The sequence below is a fragment of the Rhinopithecus roxellana genome, chromosome 2, assembly GCF_007565055.1.
Source record: "Rhinopithecus roxellana isolate Shanxi Qingling chromosome 2, ASM756505v1, whole genome shotgun sequence".
Classification (NCBI taxonomy): Eukaryota; Metazoa; Chordata; class Mammalia; order Primates; family Cercopithecidae; genus Rhinopithecus; species Rhinopithecus roxellana.
In genome coordinates, this window is record NC_044550.1 from 136,992,902 (window position 1) to 137,010,000 (window position 17,099).

At 38.8% G+C, this 17,099-nt stretch overlaps 1 long non-coding RNA gene across 1 annotated transcript in view; it reads right to left on the reverse strand.

Moving 5' to 3' along the window:
• The window catches only part of LOC104669516, an 87,614-nt gene that overhangs the window by 53,453 nt on the left and 17,062 nt on the right, over positions 1-17,099 (reverse strand). The window lies entirely within an intron of this gene.

Sequence of the window (17,099 nt, forward strand, 5' to 3'; positions counted from 1 at the left end):
ATATATATTACCCTATATATTATATAAATATATATGGAGATAATTTTATTATAAGATGTTTACACACATGGTATTTCAGGCTGAGATTTCCCATGTCATGCTGTCTGCAAGCTGGAGACTCAAGAAAGCTAGTTGTGTGGTTCAAACGTCTGACAGCTGGAGAACTAATGATATAGATGGCATAGATTCCAGTCTGGCCAGAGAACCAGCAGTGCCAAGGGCAGGAGAAGATTGATGTTCTAGTTCATTCAGTCAGGCTGACTTAATTCAAGCTTCCTCTACTTTTTTGTTTTATTCATGTCTTCAATGGATTAGATAATGCCTGCCCACCTTGGTGAAGGAAGACCTTCTTTATTTAGTCTACTGATTCAGATGCTAATCTCTTCCAGAAACACCCTCACAGATACACAAGTCATTCCTCACAGATCAACCAGTTATTCCTATGGCCTAGTCATGTTGAAACATAAAGTTAGCAACTCCTAGTTTATTGTGAATGTAAAGATGAAAAAAAAAATATTGTATATCTAAAGGATCTCACTGTTTAGTACGAAAGAATAATAGATGGTATGTTAAATCTTATTATCCTGTTTGAATTCTAAGAAAGTTTCCTAGGGAAAATGATTTGAGGACAGAAAGGGAGATTATTTCAAAAGGAAAAACAATCTGAAAAAATATGCAAAAGCAAGAATAGAGGCAAAAATATAAACATTGCTATCACTGGAATATACAGTGTCCTGTGTAATACAATGGGACATGGATAAAAATTACATGGGGCCGGTCTAGCATGGTCTTGCAAGCTATACCTAGGAACTGGATTAGTGCATTTACTAGGTAATTGGTAAATATTAAGAAATTTTAAGTAACAGTATGGTCTTTCACAATCTGTACCCCAACCCTTTATCTCTGTGACCTCAGCTTCTATGATTTCTTTCCTCACTTTTTTATCCTAGCAATTCAGATGTTTTCAACATGTCTAGCACGCACCTGCTTTGGGCCTTTGTTGCAGTTTCATTTTGTTTATTGTGGTTCCCACTTAGAACAGTGCCTGGAAAATAACAGGCATTCAGTTTTAAAAAATGTGTTTAATTAATGATTTTACACATTTGTTAAACAAAATTTAGACATGTGTGCCTAATTGCCTATTTCAGTGGACATTTTTTCTATCCATTTCCATGTTAACAATCTTCACTTGACTCACTAAATTGTAAGTTTCTTTAGCACAAAGATCTTATCTTGCTCACTGTTGAATCCTGAGCACATGAAATATAATAGCTGCTTAATATATAACGGATGAAAGAGTGAAACCACAACTATCATTCCACTCTTTGTAAACTCCATTTTCCTAGCATCTCTCTTACATGACCATGCCTTCCACTCAGGCATTCCAGTGTCTTTTTATTGACTCTTCTCCTGAGTGTCCTCTAGGTGTTGAAGTTTCTCAAGAGCACATCCTAGGCTCCTTTCTATTTTACACACTTTTCCTGATTTTTTTTAATTAAATTAATTCTATGGTGATCTGTCTGAGGATGTAATAAATGTGTTGACCTTTTTTTTTATTTTTTTATTTTTTATTTATTTATTTTTTTGAGACAGAGTCTCTCTCTGTTGCCCAGGCTGGAGTGCAGTGGCGCAACCTTTGGCTCACTGCAAGCTCCGCCTCCTGGGTTCACGCCATTCAGCCTCCAGAGTAGCTGGGACTACAGGACCCCACCACGACGCCTGCCTAATTTTTTGTATTTTTAGTAGAGACGGGGTTTCACCATGTTAGCCAGGATGGTCTCGATCTCCTGACCTCGTAATCCGCCCTCTTCAGTCTCCCAAAATGCTGGATTATAGGCATAAGCCACGGTGCCCCGCCTGTGTTGATCATTTTTTTAGAGTCACCAATTTTAATATACAAATAAGTTTGTCCTATGATTTTAAGATATTTTATACAATTTTTAGAGGATATATTGATATAAATGGTTACTAACAGTAACCATTAATATCAATAATTTTTCAGAAAATAATTTTTCAGAAAATTATCTGAGATTTATTAGCAGATCGACGACCTCATGCCAAAATTAACCTGTTTTTGATACTGGGCTTTTGGGGTGCTTCATGATCTCTGTCGATAGTAGTAATAATAATAAATATTGTTAATTAATTAATTAATTATTTTTTTTCAGACGGAGTCTTGCTCTGTCACCCAGGCTGGAGTGCAGTGGTGCGATCTCGACTCACTGCAAACTCTGCCTCCCGGGTTCACGCCATTCTCCTGCCTCAGCCTCCCGGGTAGCTGGGACTACAGGCTCCCGCCACCACGCCCAGCCAATTTTTTTTGTTTTTTTAGTGGAGACGGGGTTTCACCATGTCAGCCAGGATGGTCTCCATCTCTGAGCTCGTGATCCGCCGGTCTCGGCCTCCCAAAGTACTGGGATTACAGGCGTGAGCCACCGTGCCCGGCTGTATGTTTTTTAAAACTTCTTAATTCAGCTTTGTGATAGATTTCACCATTGTTCTATGGAGAAAATAGAGATGGCATTAATCACATTAGTCTCAATTAAAGTAAGATTTAGAAAGCTTGGGGACATCTAGGATTTACCGAATTACTACTTGTGCCGGGTGTTACAGTAAATGTCACCTATATGGTCCCTCATTTAAATCCTTCCCAGAAACCTGTGAGGTTTAAGTATGATTTCTATTTTGGAAATACAGAAAATGAAATACAAAAATTTAAAGTTACTCAAAGTCACAGAGCTAGAGATATAAATATGCCATATCCAGATATGTCTCATTCAAAATACAGTACATTGTCCTGCAAGAATGTTTTTAAAACTGATGCCATAGTTGGAAGGTTTCCTGAAGCACTAGGAGTCACTTCTGGGATCAGAGATAGCAGAGGTGGCTTGATCGTTGACCTTTGGTCTCAGCAAAATATGCTTTTCTTTTACGTGTTGTACATGCAGGAGTTTTATATTTTAAAAATTCCCATAGAATTTAAAACATCGAGAGTGAACTTTATGAACTTCAGGTGATAATGATGTGTCAATGCAGGTTAATCAATTATAACAAATGTATGTGGGGCAGGGGTATATGGGAAATCTTGCTACCTTTCACTAAGATTTTGCTGTGAATCTTAAAAAAAAAAAAAGTTACCAACATGTCATTTGACTCAACAAGGATCCACTTGAAATTTAGTGGAATCACTTAGTTGATACAACTCACAGAAATGGCAACTATAATATTTCATTGACTATAATATATATTTTGACAATAATATATTATATATATAATCATATATGTATGTTACCATTTGATATGCCAATTATACCTAGTCTAAAATTTGTTCTAACTGGAGGGAGTGACAATATTAATGAACTTATTAAGCAGCTTAATATTTATATTAAAGCATGCTAGATATTCTATGCTGTCTTTAAGAGTGTGAATAGAAACTTTTTTCTCTTCTTGTCCCTAATTCTCTCAACCCACTTTTGATTTGCATCTTCAAAAACATGTCTTTCATATTGAGAAATAATTTATTCAGTTCTTACATTAACTACTTCCCTCTTTTCTCCTCCATACCAATTTTATCCATATCTGCAGTTTCAAAATGAAATTTTGTTATCATAATGATAGCACCACTATCTAGAGCTTATTATGGTGGTGTTTTAGGTGCTAAAGCATTTTATACATATTAAGAGTAAGTCCCTTAGTTATCACAGTAACCTGAAAGTGTTACATATAGAGAAACTGAGGCTAGAAAGATTATGTAACTGTCTTAACATCACATATTCACTAAGAAGAATCAAGAACAAAAGCTGGATCATTTGTTCTTGATCACCACAGCGAACTGGTCCTTCACATGACAAGTGCTGTCCACATAATTTTGGCTTTTACTACAAAAACCCTCACTGTTTATTAGTGCATAATTTACCTGATGCCTGAAATACAGACCAAAAAAGACCTGTCTGGGAGGTTGCAAAGCTGAGCACAGAAAGATGTGGCTGCTCCCTGGGTTAAATTAGCAATGCTATTCTCAGGAGGTTAATTATCACAAATTAGGAGCTTTCAATAGTCTGGAAGCATCAGGGAAGAAATAGCAGATTAGTACTGATAAAATCTCATGGGATCTGATGGGAAGCACTTTATTTGACACTAATGAAAAAATCAGAAGCAACCAAGCTTTGAATGCTCAGAAATTTCAGGTTTCAGCATATTAAGAATTCAGTCAAATAAGACTTAAAAGAGCTTTAGGATTACAGCAATTGAGCAAAAGGATGACTCTCGAAGATGGACTAAAACTTTAGGAAAAATTTTCACCATTTTTAATGCATTTTCTGAGAAACATGTATTTATACCTGATTTAATAATTTTTTTCTGTTTTGAAATTAAAGTTTGATTAGAAAAGAGTAATGCTCCATTTCAATAGCTAAAGACGTTTCATATGACCATGTCTTCTACCTTAGTCAGGTACTTTGTTCTGGTCAAATAAGAGAGTATGTTTAAATCCTGAGGTTCAGTGAAGCCTTTGCTACTTTCTTCCTATCAGGCCTTCTTCCCAGCACAAACAAAAGCAAAACAACTAAACTTTCTCCACACACTATGGAAAATTATCAGTGTTGGAGCTTCATTTCTATAATATGAAGTTTTCTTACAAGGATTTTTTAAGTGTCATGACCTTAAATGTAAAGCTTTACTCATTTTTGGATAATTAAAAATTTTGAATTTGGAATTTTTACTATGAATTATAGTGAAAAAATTTAATGTAAACACTACTAGAAATGGAGAAATGTTACTGTATTGGGACTAATCACTTTAAAATATGCTTTTCTTTCTTATTTTAAAAAATATTTGTGACTACTTTTAAATTATAAAGTAGTACATGTAAATGATAGAATATTCAGAATCTGTAGAATAAATAGTAGAATGTAGAGAAAATATTCACAATCCAAACAAGATTCTGATTTTCAAAATCAAGTTTAGTGATTTTTTTTTTCTAATTTCAATTTTTATTTCAGATTCAGGGGCTACATCTGCAATTTTGTTACAGTGGTATAGTGTGTGATGCTGAGATTGACATTTCTATTGATCCCATCAAATAGTGAACACAGTACACAATAGGAAGTTTTTCAGGCCGTATCCCCTTCTCTCCCTCTCTCCATTTTGAATCCTTAGTGTCTACTGTTTTCCTCTTCATGTCCATAGGTACCCAAGATTTAGCTCCCACTTACAAACAAGAACGCGATATTTCATTTTATTTCTGCATTAATTAGCTTAGGATGACTGACTCCAGCAGAATCCACGTTGCTTTGAAGAACATGATTTCCTTCTTTTTATATGTCTATATAGTATTCCATGTTATATATGTACCACATTTTCTTGACCCAATCCACCAATGATGGGCACATACGTTGATTCTTTGTCTTTGCAATTATGAATTGTGCTGTAAAGACCATACAAGGGCATGTGTCTTTTTGATAGAATGATTTAGTTTCCTTTGGCTTTATATCCAGTGATGGGATGGCTGGGTTGAATGATAGTTCTATTTTGAATTATTTGTGAAATCTCCAAACTGCTTTCCACAGTGACTGAACTGATTTACATTCCCATCAACAGGGCATAAACTTCCTCTTTCTCTGCAGCCTCGCCAACAACTGCTCAAATTTTTGTATTTTTTACTTTTTAATAATAGCCATTCTGACTGCTGTGAGATGCTATATCATTGTGATTTTGATTAGCATTTTTCTGATGATTAGTGATACTCTGCCTTTTTTTCATATATTTGTTAACTGCATGTATGTCCTCTTCTGAGAAGTGTCTGTCCATCTCTTTTGTCCATTTTGAAATCTGGTTATCTTTTATATTCTTATTGATTTGTTTAAGTTCCTTATAGATTCTTGTAGATTCTGGATATTAGATCTCTATCAGATGCATAGTTTGTGAAGATTGTCTCTCTGTTCACTCTGTTGATAGATTCTTTTGCTGTGCAGAAGCTCTTTACTTCAGTTAGGGGCCATGGGTCAATTTTTGTTTTTGTTGCAATTGCTTTTGAGAACCTAGTTATAAATTATTTTCCAAGGTCAATGTCCGGAAGGAAATTTCCTAGGTTTTCTTTGAGGATTTTTATTTTTATTTTATTTTATTTTATTTATTTATTTATTTATTTATTTATTTATTTATTTATTTGAGATTGAGTCTTTCTCTGTCACCTAGGCTAGAGTGCAGTGGCACGATCTCAGCTCACTGCAACCTCCGCCTCCCGGGTTATAGCGACTCTCCTGCCTCAGCCTCCCAAGTAGCTGGGATTACAGGTGCGTGCCACCATACCCAGCTAATGTTTGTATTTTTAGAGAGGCGGGGTTTCACCGTGTTGGCCAGTCTGGTCTCGAAATCCTGACTTCAAATGATCTGCCCGCCTTGGCCTCCCAAAGTGCTAGGATTGAGGATTTTTATAGGTTAAGGTTTTACAATTAAGTTTATAGCCAGTGAAGAGAGAGAGGTTTCTGCAATGGGTTTCACAGGCTTTGCTTGCTGAAGCAATTTTTGGTGGTGTAATTCCGGCTGCATTCCAGTAGGTGGTGTTTAACAGTAAGAGAAAGCAAGTGGGTTCTCAGTCTTGCACCCGTTTTGTATTTCAGTACATACACAGCAGGGCTCTGTGGAGCGGAGGCAGTTGGGCAAAAGATGACTCTCTCTCCAAGTTCATTCTCTGTCCTTGGTGGAACTACTGGCTCTGTACCAGCATTGTCTTTGCCCCAAGGGAGGCTTTGGCAGCTTGCACTCCCTCCTCCCTTCGGAGCACTTGCAGCTAAGAGTTAAGTCATAGGAGACCCACAACTCCTTGGGGCCTGCTGGTCTCCTGTGCTTTTTAGAGCGAATTGTGAGATATGTTTGCTGGTGGTTTGGTGAGGCAGTGGGTCAAGGATGGAGGATCCCAGAGCAGGGCAGTGGAACTGTGGATGTCCAACTGATATGGCACCCACAGCCCTGGGTTTTCATCCTGGCAGACAGCTGTGGGCCTGCCCAGCTTGCACTCCCACAATCCAGTAGGTCTCCCTTTGGTCGAGCACTGGCTGTGCTGAGGGGCCCACTATTCCCACACTGCTAAGAAGACACAGATGGGGCAGTGAAGACTGTGCTGTGGGCACCATCCTGTAGGAGTCAAAAGGCAGGTTGTCTTGGGAGGGACGAGCAGGCAAGGGGGCATGTGGATCAGACATGCTTCAATCCCATATCAATGGCAGCCCTGTTCCCTCCAAGTCCAGCAGACAACAGGAGCTTCAACCACTCGGTCCAACATGGAGAAGCTTGGGGGATGGGCATCTATGCTTGTGATTTGCCACAGCTGTACTGCACAGCAAAACCTTCTGGGCTCCATGAAGGTTCAAGCTGCACATCTACCTGCTTTCCAGGCAGCTCCTCCTCTAAGTACAAAGGTCTATGGGGGTTGTGGGAGCTTATCCTATAGCTAGGATACCAGAGGTCCATGGGGTATTATTACCCCAGGTTTTCTCACTCACTCCTTCACTGGGTTCAGGAACTGGGGGGCAATCCTAGTGGCCCTGTGACTCCAAGCAGACTTCCCAGCTTACTCTTTCTTCAACCCCAGCATCTGTGTCACCTCTATGGACTTTTAGTGTTTTCTCTCAAAATATCTGTTGGAAGTGTGCTGGTTTATTTGGTATTTTGGTTCCTCTTGGTGGAAGAGGTGTTTTCTGGCTATGTCTGGTTGACCATCTTGCCTGGTTTCCTCAAGATTATTTCTCTTCTTAAAAAAATGGTGTATTTTTATGGAGTCTTTTCTCTCTTTATAATTGTATTTTTATGATGTACAAAATGTTTTAATTCTATTTTTTAAAGCCCTATAATAAAAGCATTTCATGTTCTAAGAAATTGTTCCTACATAGTACAATCAACAGTGGCAATAAATAGGACATTAAGCCAAAGAATTAGGGGAGGCTTATATTATAAAAGCGTAAATAATTATTAATAACAAATATCTGAGATTCTTACATAATTTTTAAACTTTTATTTAGGTTTGGGAGTACAGGAGAAGGTTTGCTACATAGCTAAACATGTGTCACAGGGGTTTTTTGCACATATTATTTCATCACCCATGTATTAAGCCCACCCATGGATTACACTCCCACAATCCAGTGAGTCTCCCTTTGGCATGTACCCTGGGAGCAGGCCCGACTGACTAGACTGGTCACAAGCCTTCTGCATCCAGGTCACTGAGCCAGTCTGGGTGTTCCAGGTCACAGGGGTCAGTACCCACTAGTTATATTCTACTCCACTCTCTCCTCCCACCCTCCCCACTCAAGTAGACTGCACTGTGTGTTGTTTCCTCTTTTGTGTTCATAAGTTGTTATTATTTAGCTCCCACTTATGAGTGAGGACATATAGTATTTGATTGTATGTTTCTGCATTAGTTTGCTAAAGATCATAGCTTCCAGCTCCATTCACAAAAGACATGATCTCTTTCTTTTTCATGGCTGCATAGTATTCCATCCACAATATATATGTACTATATTTTCTTTATCCAGTCTGTTATTGATGGGTGTTTAGGTTCATTCCATGGTTTTGCTATTATGAATAGTGCTGCCATGAGCTTTCAAATACATGTGTCTTTATGGTGGAATGATTTATATTCCCCTGGGTATATGCCCAGTAATAGGATTGCTGAGTTGAATGATAGTTCTGCTTTTAGCTATTTGAGGAATCGCCATATTGCCATACTGCTTTCCACAATGGTTGAACAAATACATACTCCCACAAGCAGTGTATTAGTGTTCCCTTTTCTCCACAACCTCGCTGTTAGCCCGATGGGGTTCCCTTTGTAGATCACCTGCCCAGTCTTTCTAGTTGCCTTCAACATTCTTTCTTTCATTTCAACGTTGAAAAATCTGATGATTGGCCGGGCGCTGTGGCTCAAGCCTGTAATCCCAGCACTTTGGGAGGCCGAGATGGGCGGATCACGAGGTCAGGAGATCGAGACCATCCTGGCTAACAAGGTGAAACCCCGTCTCTACTAAAAAATACAAAAAAAAAAAAAAAAAATACAAAAAAAAAAAAAAAAAAAAAGAAAAATCTGATGATTATGTGTTTTGGGATGATCTTCTTGTGTAGAATCTGGCAGAAGTTCTCTGTATTTCTTGAATTTGTTGGCCTCTCTAGCAAGTTTGGGGACGTTTCCATGGAAGATATCCTGAAATGTTTTCCAAGATGTTTGTTTTCTCCCCCTCCCATTCAGGAATGCCAATGATTGGTAGATTTGGCCTCTTTATGTAATCCCATACTTCACAAAAATTTTGTTCATTCCTTTTTATTCTTTTGTCTTTATTTTGTCTGATTGTCTTATTTCAGAAAACAGGTCTTTGAGTTCTGGGATTTCTCCTTCAGCCTGGCTTATTATGCTGTTAATACTTGTGGTTGCATTGGGAAATTCTTGTATTGTGTTATTCAGCTCTGTCAAACCCAATAAGTTCTTTTTTATACCTGCTATATTGTCCTTCAGCTCTTGTGTCACTTTATTGTGATTCTTATTTTCCTTGGATAGGGTTTTGCCATCCTCCTGAATCTCGATGATCTTTCTTCCACTCCATATTCTGAGTTCTATTTTTGTCATTCCAGCCAGTTCAGCCTGGTTAAGAACTGTTGTTGAAAAACTAGTGAGGTCATTTGGAGAACATATGACACCTGGGCCATTTGAGCTACTGGAGTTCTTGCATTACTTTCTTTTTTCTCTCATCTCTGCATGTGGTTGTTCCTTTAACTGCAGTATAGATTGAATATAGTCAATAAATTTTTTTGGATATTTTCACTAGGCTGAGGCTTTGTGCAGGGTCTTTATTTGAAGCTGGCTGCTTGTCTCTGGTTTCAGACAGGGGTATGTTAGTGAGGTTTTTGGTGTTGAAACTTTGGGTATGATCCAGCAGGAGGCACTTAGGCTTATTGGTAAGTTGGTAAACTCTTGCTTGGTCATGTGACTCCCCTAGGTTTCCTCACAGTTGCAGCCGTGTTTCCTCTCAATGCTCTGAAAGTGTGGGTTCCTCTCCTCCTTGAGTGCTGGCTGTAGTTCACGACCTGGTACACCTGGGCTGTCCATTGCAGCTCAGAAGTGATTTCAGTGTTTATGTTCCTTCCTCAGCTTAGAGGCAGCAGAGGAATAGATCTAGCAGTGATTGTGGAAGATAGTTGTTTGCTTGTCTCCTCAGGGCTCCACTCCAGATACATGAAAGTCAGAAATCACTCAGTGCAGTCAGCCCAGGATGGAAGGTCTGTGCCGTCGGCCAAAGTCAGGGGTTCCCTGCCTGGTTATGAGCAGTGGGAAGACGGAGGTGGGGGTGGGCGGTGGGACCCATGGAATACAGACTAGCCTCCTCTCCTTGGGTTTCCTACAACTCATTGGAGTTGTGGGTAAGTCACTTAGGGTCTTTTCTCCTTTGTTAGTCTGAAGGTGTCAAGGCCAGATCCCCTGCAGAGGCAGTGACAGAGAGTCTGTTGCCCCTGAAGGCTCTGTCCAGGGAGTTCCTGAGTTCCTACTGGCTCAATAGTTCTGGTAAGGGGTGCCTGTAGGCCCAGGCCTGGAGGACCTCCCCAGTGAGGAGATAAGAGAATGGACACCCCTGTAACAGTCTGGCCACTTTTCTGTAGGGCTGCTGCGGTATTCTATAGGTCTGCTCCAGTATCTAATCACTTTGTATTTTCTAGTATCTGGAAATGTCACCAATGAAGACTGTGAAGCAGCAAAGATTGCAGCCTGTCCATCCCTCTGAGAGCTTTGACCTAGGGAGGCACAAGCTTCTTGCCAGCCCAAAGGCACCTGTAGAAGGTGACTAGAAGCCCCAGTTGGGTGGTCTTACCCAGTGGGGAGGAATGGGATTGGGTACCCACTTAAAGAAGCAGTCTGGTCTCGTTTTGGTAGGGCAGCTGTGCTGTGCTGGGGAATCCCTTCTGCCCAGAGTCTGCTGGGACTCTCCAAAGTCCAAAGCCTGAAGGTGCCCAAACAGCAAACATGGCCACCTGACTCTCCCCAGGGGAGCTCCTGCTTAGGGAGGTGTAACAGACTTCTAAGCTGTTGCTGCTCAGCTGCCTGGATTCAGTCTCTTTCCTAAGGATATATACAGGGGTCTAACCTCCCACTTTACTGGAGCTACTGCTACTTTGGCTGGAAAGACCAAGTATCTAAGGGTCCAGTGTTCCCACACATGCCTGAGTGACTGCTCTGTCGAGACTCCACATAATTCTGTTTGTCAGACCGAAAGCCTAGTAGAGTAGGTTCACAAGAAGATCTCCTGACACAAGGGTTGCAAAGATTCATGTGAGAAGTGTGGCTTGCCAAGACCGCTCATTCACTCACCACTTCCCAGGGCAGGGGAGGTTCCCCTGGCTCCATGTTGCTCCCAGGTGGGTCATTGTCGTGTCTCTTCTTCATTCTCCTTGGGTCAAGTTGTTTTCTTGATTAGTCCCACTGTCAGTACCTAGATGCTTCAGTTGAAGGTATCATAGTTACTTGCCCCTTCTGCTCCTCTCTGTGAGAGCAACGCACACTAGCTGCTTCTAGTTGGCCACCTTGGCCACTCCCTCATAATATTATAAGAAACTTATTTTATATCATTCAAATAATATTATTTGATAAGTTTAGAAGACGATAAAAGAAAATTAATTACCCATAGTCTCACTACCTGGAGCCAATAATCTGTATTTTCTAGAACCAATGGTCTAAAATTAATGTAATTTTCATTTTGTATATAGGTGTGTGTGTACATATATATAGATTTCCTTTACTCTCATATTCTCATAGTATTTAAATAATTCAACCAAATCTAAGTCTTCATTTAAAAATATTTTCTCTCAACATTACATCATTCTTATAATTTTAAATTTAATTAAAGTAACATGTATACAGTTTTTATCAGATTTTTGAAACTCATTAACATTATTAATCCTCACATCAAAACTATTATCTTCTCTTTTTTTTGTGGTTGTTTTTTTTTTTTTTTTTTTTTTGTTGAGACGGAGTCTCGCTCTGTCGCCCAGGCTGGAGTGCAGTGGCTGGATCTCAGCTCACCGCAAGCTCTGCCCCCCGGGTTTACGCCATTCTCCTGCCTCAGCCTCCCGAGTAGCTGGGACTACAGGCGGCTGCCACCTCGCCCGGCTAGTTTTTTGTATTGTTTTAGTAGAGACAGGGTTTCACTGTGTTAGCCAGGATGGTCTCGATCTCCTGACCTCATGATCCGCCCGTCTCGGCCTCCCAAAGTGCTGGGATTACAGGCTTGAGCCACCGCGCCTGGCCTATCTTCTTTTTTAAAACTCAGAAAACTGAGGTTCAAGGAAAATATTGAACTGGCTGAAGTCACAGGATATAATGACCAAGAATTCCATAATGGCCCTTATAATCTAAAATGCTTAAAATCTTCCACATCAGTATATTGACTTCCTATCATATATACTAGGTGATACATGACTACTCTATTGTTAGATATCTGATTGCTTCCAGTCCTTCACTAAAGATGTTATGAAAGCAATTGCAACAGAAGCAAATTTGACAAATGGGATCTAATTAACTAAAGAGCTTCTGCACAGCAAAAGAAAACCATCATCAGTGAACAGACTACCTACAGAACGAGAAAATTTTTGTAATCTATCCATCTGACAAAGGTCTAATATCTAGTCTGTAGGGAACTTAAACAAATTTACAAGAAAACAAACAACCCCATTAAAATGTTGGCAAAGGACATGAAGAGACACTTCTCAAAAGAAGCTCAACATCACTGATCATTAGAGAAATGCAAATCAAAACCACAATGAGATACCATCTCATGCCAGAAAGGATGGCAAATATTAAACAGTCCAGAAACAACAGATGCTGGCAGGGCTGTGAAGAAAAAGGAATACTTTTATACTTTTGGTGGGAGTATAAATCAATTCAACCATTGTGGAAGACAGGGTGGCGAGTCTTCAAAGATCCAGAGGCAGAAATACCATTTGACTGAGCAATCCCATTACTGGGTATATACCAAAAGCAATATAAATCATTATATTGTAAAGAAACATGCACACGTATGTTCATTGCAGCACTACTCACAATAGCAAAAACATGGAACCAACCCAAATGTGCATCAATGATAGACTGGATAAAGAAAATGTGATACATATACACCATCGAATACCATGCAGTCATAAAAAGGAATTGGATAATGTCCTTTGCAGTGACATGGATGGAGCTGGAAGCTGTTATCCTCAGCAAACTAATGCAGGAATAGAAAACCAAACACCACACGTTCTCCTTTATAAATAGCTGAATGATGAGAACACATGGGTGGAACAACACACACTGGGGCCTGTTGGGGGTGCCCAAGAAAGGGAGGAAAAGCATCAGAAAGAATAGTTAATAGATGTTGGGCTTAATACCTAAGTGATGAATAGATCTGTGCAGCAAACCACCATAGCACACATTTACCCATGAACGTAACAAACCTGCATATTCTGCACGTGTACCCCAGAACTTAAAAGCTGAAGAAAAAAATAAAATAAAACAAAAAGTATAAGATTAAAAATAATAAAAAAAGAAGAAATAAAAGAGAAAAAAAAGATGTTCCCAATCTATTTCTAAAATTGTCTATTTTTATTATTTTCTATATAATAAGTGCATAGAATTAGAATTAGACTAAAATATACTACATTTGTATGGTTCTTGCATTTATGTTTCTAACATACTTTCTGGAAAGCAGCACCCAAATAACACCCTAAGTCACAACATTCATGAGGAACCATTTCATAGAGATAGGCTGCTAGTTGTTCTCCAAAAGTCCTCACTCCCTTCTTCTATAGTGATTAAAGATTTACCTGGCACATTGTTGACCAGCTAACATGTTAATGTCCCAGCTTCTCTTGAAGGCAAGAGTGGCCATATGATAAGATTCTGGCTAATGAGTTATAGGCACAGGTAATACTTGCAATTTTGGGTCCAAGCTTTTGAAAAGAAAAAAGCATATATTTCTTCTTTCCCCAGTCTGAAAGCTGGAATGATAAAGTAACAGTGAGTCATCACTGATCATAGAGCAAAGGTGAGCCCTATACATAATATAATAATTGAGTAGAAAGATTTTGGGTTCCTAAAAGTTTCAACCCAGCAAATAGTCCTAAACCAAACTGATACACAACATATGTGTGCTGTATATGTATGTATTCTGTTGGTCACTATATTTTTCAACCTTTTGTTGTATTGATTTAGCCTATATTGTTGCATATACACACACACCCAGTATGCTGATGGGCTTGCTTACAATTACCTTTTCTTTTTTTCATGTATCAGTATGGCACCTCCTTATTCATCTGATTACTACTGATTTTCCAAATGCATTTTTTTTTACTTGAAATTTTCATTTTGAATTGCTTGTTTTTGCCTCTGGCTTCCGTTAACATTTTTCTCTCAGATTTACAGCAAACGATTTACACTCTCTGTTTCTGTTGGTAATTTTTTTATAATATAATATTAAATAAAAACAAAACAAATACACAAAAAGTCCACACTAAACATATTAAATAATGACAAACAATCTAAGTGCTGTCCTTCAGTCTATCTATCCATCTATCTATCTATACTGTTTATGTGGGTGTTTGCAGAACTATATATTTTTTTTCAAACGAGCAGCAATATAGTGACAGGGACAACAAGTTATTTCCAAGGAAAGAGACAAGTTGTAAGTTACAGGCACTATTTAAATCATTTAAGATTTATACACTTTCTAAATTCAGTGATGAAATTCTCAAAAAGTCTTTGTGTTATGGTCTTGAATATGCGTCTTTAGGCCGGGCGCGGTGGCTCAAGCCTGTAATCCCAGCACTTTGGGAGGCCGAAGCGGGCTGATCACGAGGTCAGGAGATCGAGACCATCCTGGCTAACACGGTGAAACCCCGTCTCTACTAAAAAAATACAAAAAACTAGCCAGGCGAGGTGGCGGGCGCCTGTAGTCCCAGCTACTCGGGAGGCTGAGGCAGGAGAATGGCGTAAACCCGGGAGGCGGAGCTTGCAGTGAGCTGAGATCCGGCCACTGCACTCCAGCCTGGGCGACAGAGCGAGACTCCGTCTCAAAAAAAAGAAAAAAAAAAAAAAAATATATATATATATATATGTGTGTGTGTGTGTGTGTGTGTGTGTGTGTGTCTTTATGTGTTTCTGTCTTTTATGTCTACATACACGTCTATATATCTTCCTCACATCGTGTTGTAGTTCTCATGTAACAAAAAGCTTGCATAGTATCATATAAACTAATAGCTAATTACTTTTTCTTTTTGGCAGCTTAAGAAACTACCTATGAATTGCTTTGGGATTGAATTCTGTAATTGCCACATTTCTTCAGACCTATTTATGGAATAAACATGCACTTAAATTTTACTTTTTATATAGAAGCTAATTAAGAAAAAGCAAGAAAATAGAATGCAGTGAAAATAGTGGAGCCCAGGATATCAACAAGGGATCAGTATTCTTACATATAGACAGAAACTGAAATAATCAGTTTCTGAGTGTTGGGACAAAATGCAGAAACCCCCAAGTCTCTAACATAACTGAGAGATGAGGGAGGCAACTTGCGCCTGAGGTAGTAAACTTTTCCTTGTGGTGTAATCTTTCTACTGCTCCCAGATCCCCAGGTATACAAAAACAGACTGATGTTCTGATTCATCCTTAAAAATTTAATTGTAATCTATTGAAAATATGATCCACAGGATCAGGCCCACAGCAATCATGTAGCTAAAAAATAGTCCAGGAAGCAGAATGTAGTTTTAATGTAACTTCTTATACATGTATTTGCCAAAGGTACTAAAAGAAATATACCCAAAACTTTAAACATTCTTTATCTTAAAAAACATCAACTTTTATCATATTCCACAGATGCTTCTGTGGAGCACTTTCTCAAAACCCATCAAAGGTTACCTGATAAACATGTCCTAATCCTTCCTTCCTTCCTTCCTTCCTTCCTTCCTTCCTTCCTTCCTTCCTTCCTTCCTTCCTTCCTTCCTTCCTTCCTTCCTTCCCTCCCTTCTTTCCTTATTTATTTATTTATTTATTTATTTATTTATTTATTTATTTATATATTTATTTATTTTCTGAGACCAAGTCTCACTGTAGCACCCAGGCTGGAGTGCAATGGTGCGATCTCAACTCACTGCAATCTCCTCCTCTTGGGTTGAAGCAATTCTCCTGCCTTAGCCTCCCAAGTAGCTGAGATTACAGGTGCCTGCCACCATGTCCGTCTAATTTTTATATTTTTAGTAGACTGGGTTTCACCATTTTTATCAGGCCAGTCTCAATCTTCTGACTTCAGGTGATCTGCCTGCCTCCGCCTCCCAAAGTGCTGAGATTAAAGGCCGTTTGTTTGTTTGTTTGTTTGAGACAGGGTCTCATCCATGTGTTCTCATTGTTCAGGTCCCGCTAAGGAGAACATATAATGCTTGCTTTTCTGGTTTTGCATTAGTTTGCTGTGGATAATGACTTCCAGATCCACCTATGTCCTTGAAAAGACATGATTTTTGTTCCTTTTATGGCTATATAGTACACCATGGTGTATATGTGCCATATTTTTTTTATCCAGTCTATCATTGATAAGCATCTAGGTTGACTCCTTGTCTTTGCTATTGTAAATAGTGTTACAATGAACATATACATTCACGTATCTTTGTAATAGAATGATTTATTTTCCTTTGGGTATATTCTCAGTAATGGGATTGCTGGGTCAAATGGTATTTCTGCTTCTAGATCTTCACTGCTACACAGTCTTCCACAATGGCTGAACTAATTTGCTTTGCATTCGGAGGGGACACATTCTTATTTATCAATTCTACACATGAAAAGTTTATAAATTGGAAAACTATTTCCTTCCTTCCTTCCTTCCTTCCTTCCTTCCTTCCTTCCTTCCTTCCTTCCTTTCTTTTTCTTTCTTTCTTTTTCTCTCTCTCTCTCTCTTTCTTTCTTTCTTTCTTTCTTTCTTTCTTTCTTTCTTTCTTTCTTTCTTTCTTTCTTCTTTCTTTCTTTTCTTTCTTTCTTTCTTTCTTTTTCTTTCTTTCTTTCTTTCTTTCTTTCTTTTTTCTTCTTTCTTTCTCTTTCTTTCTTT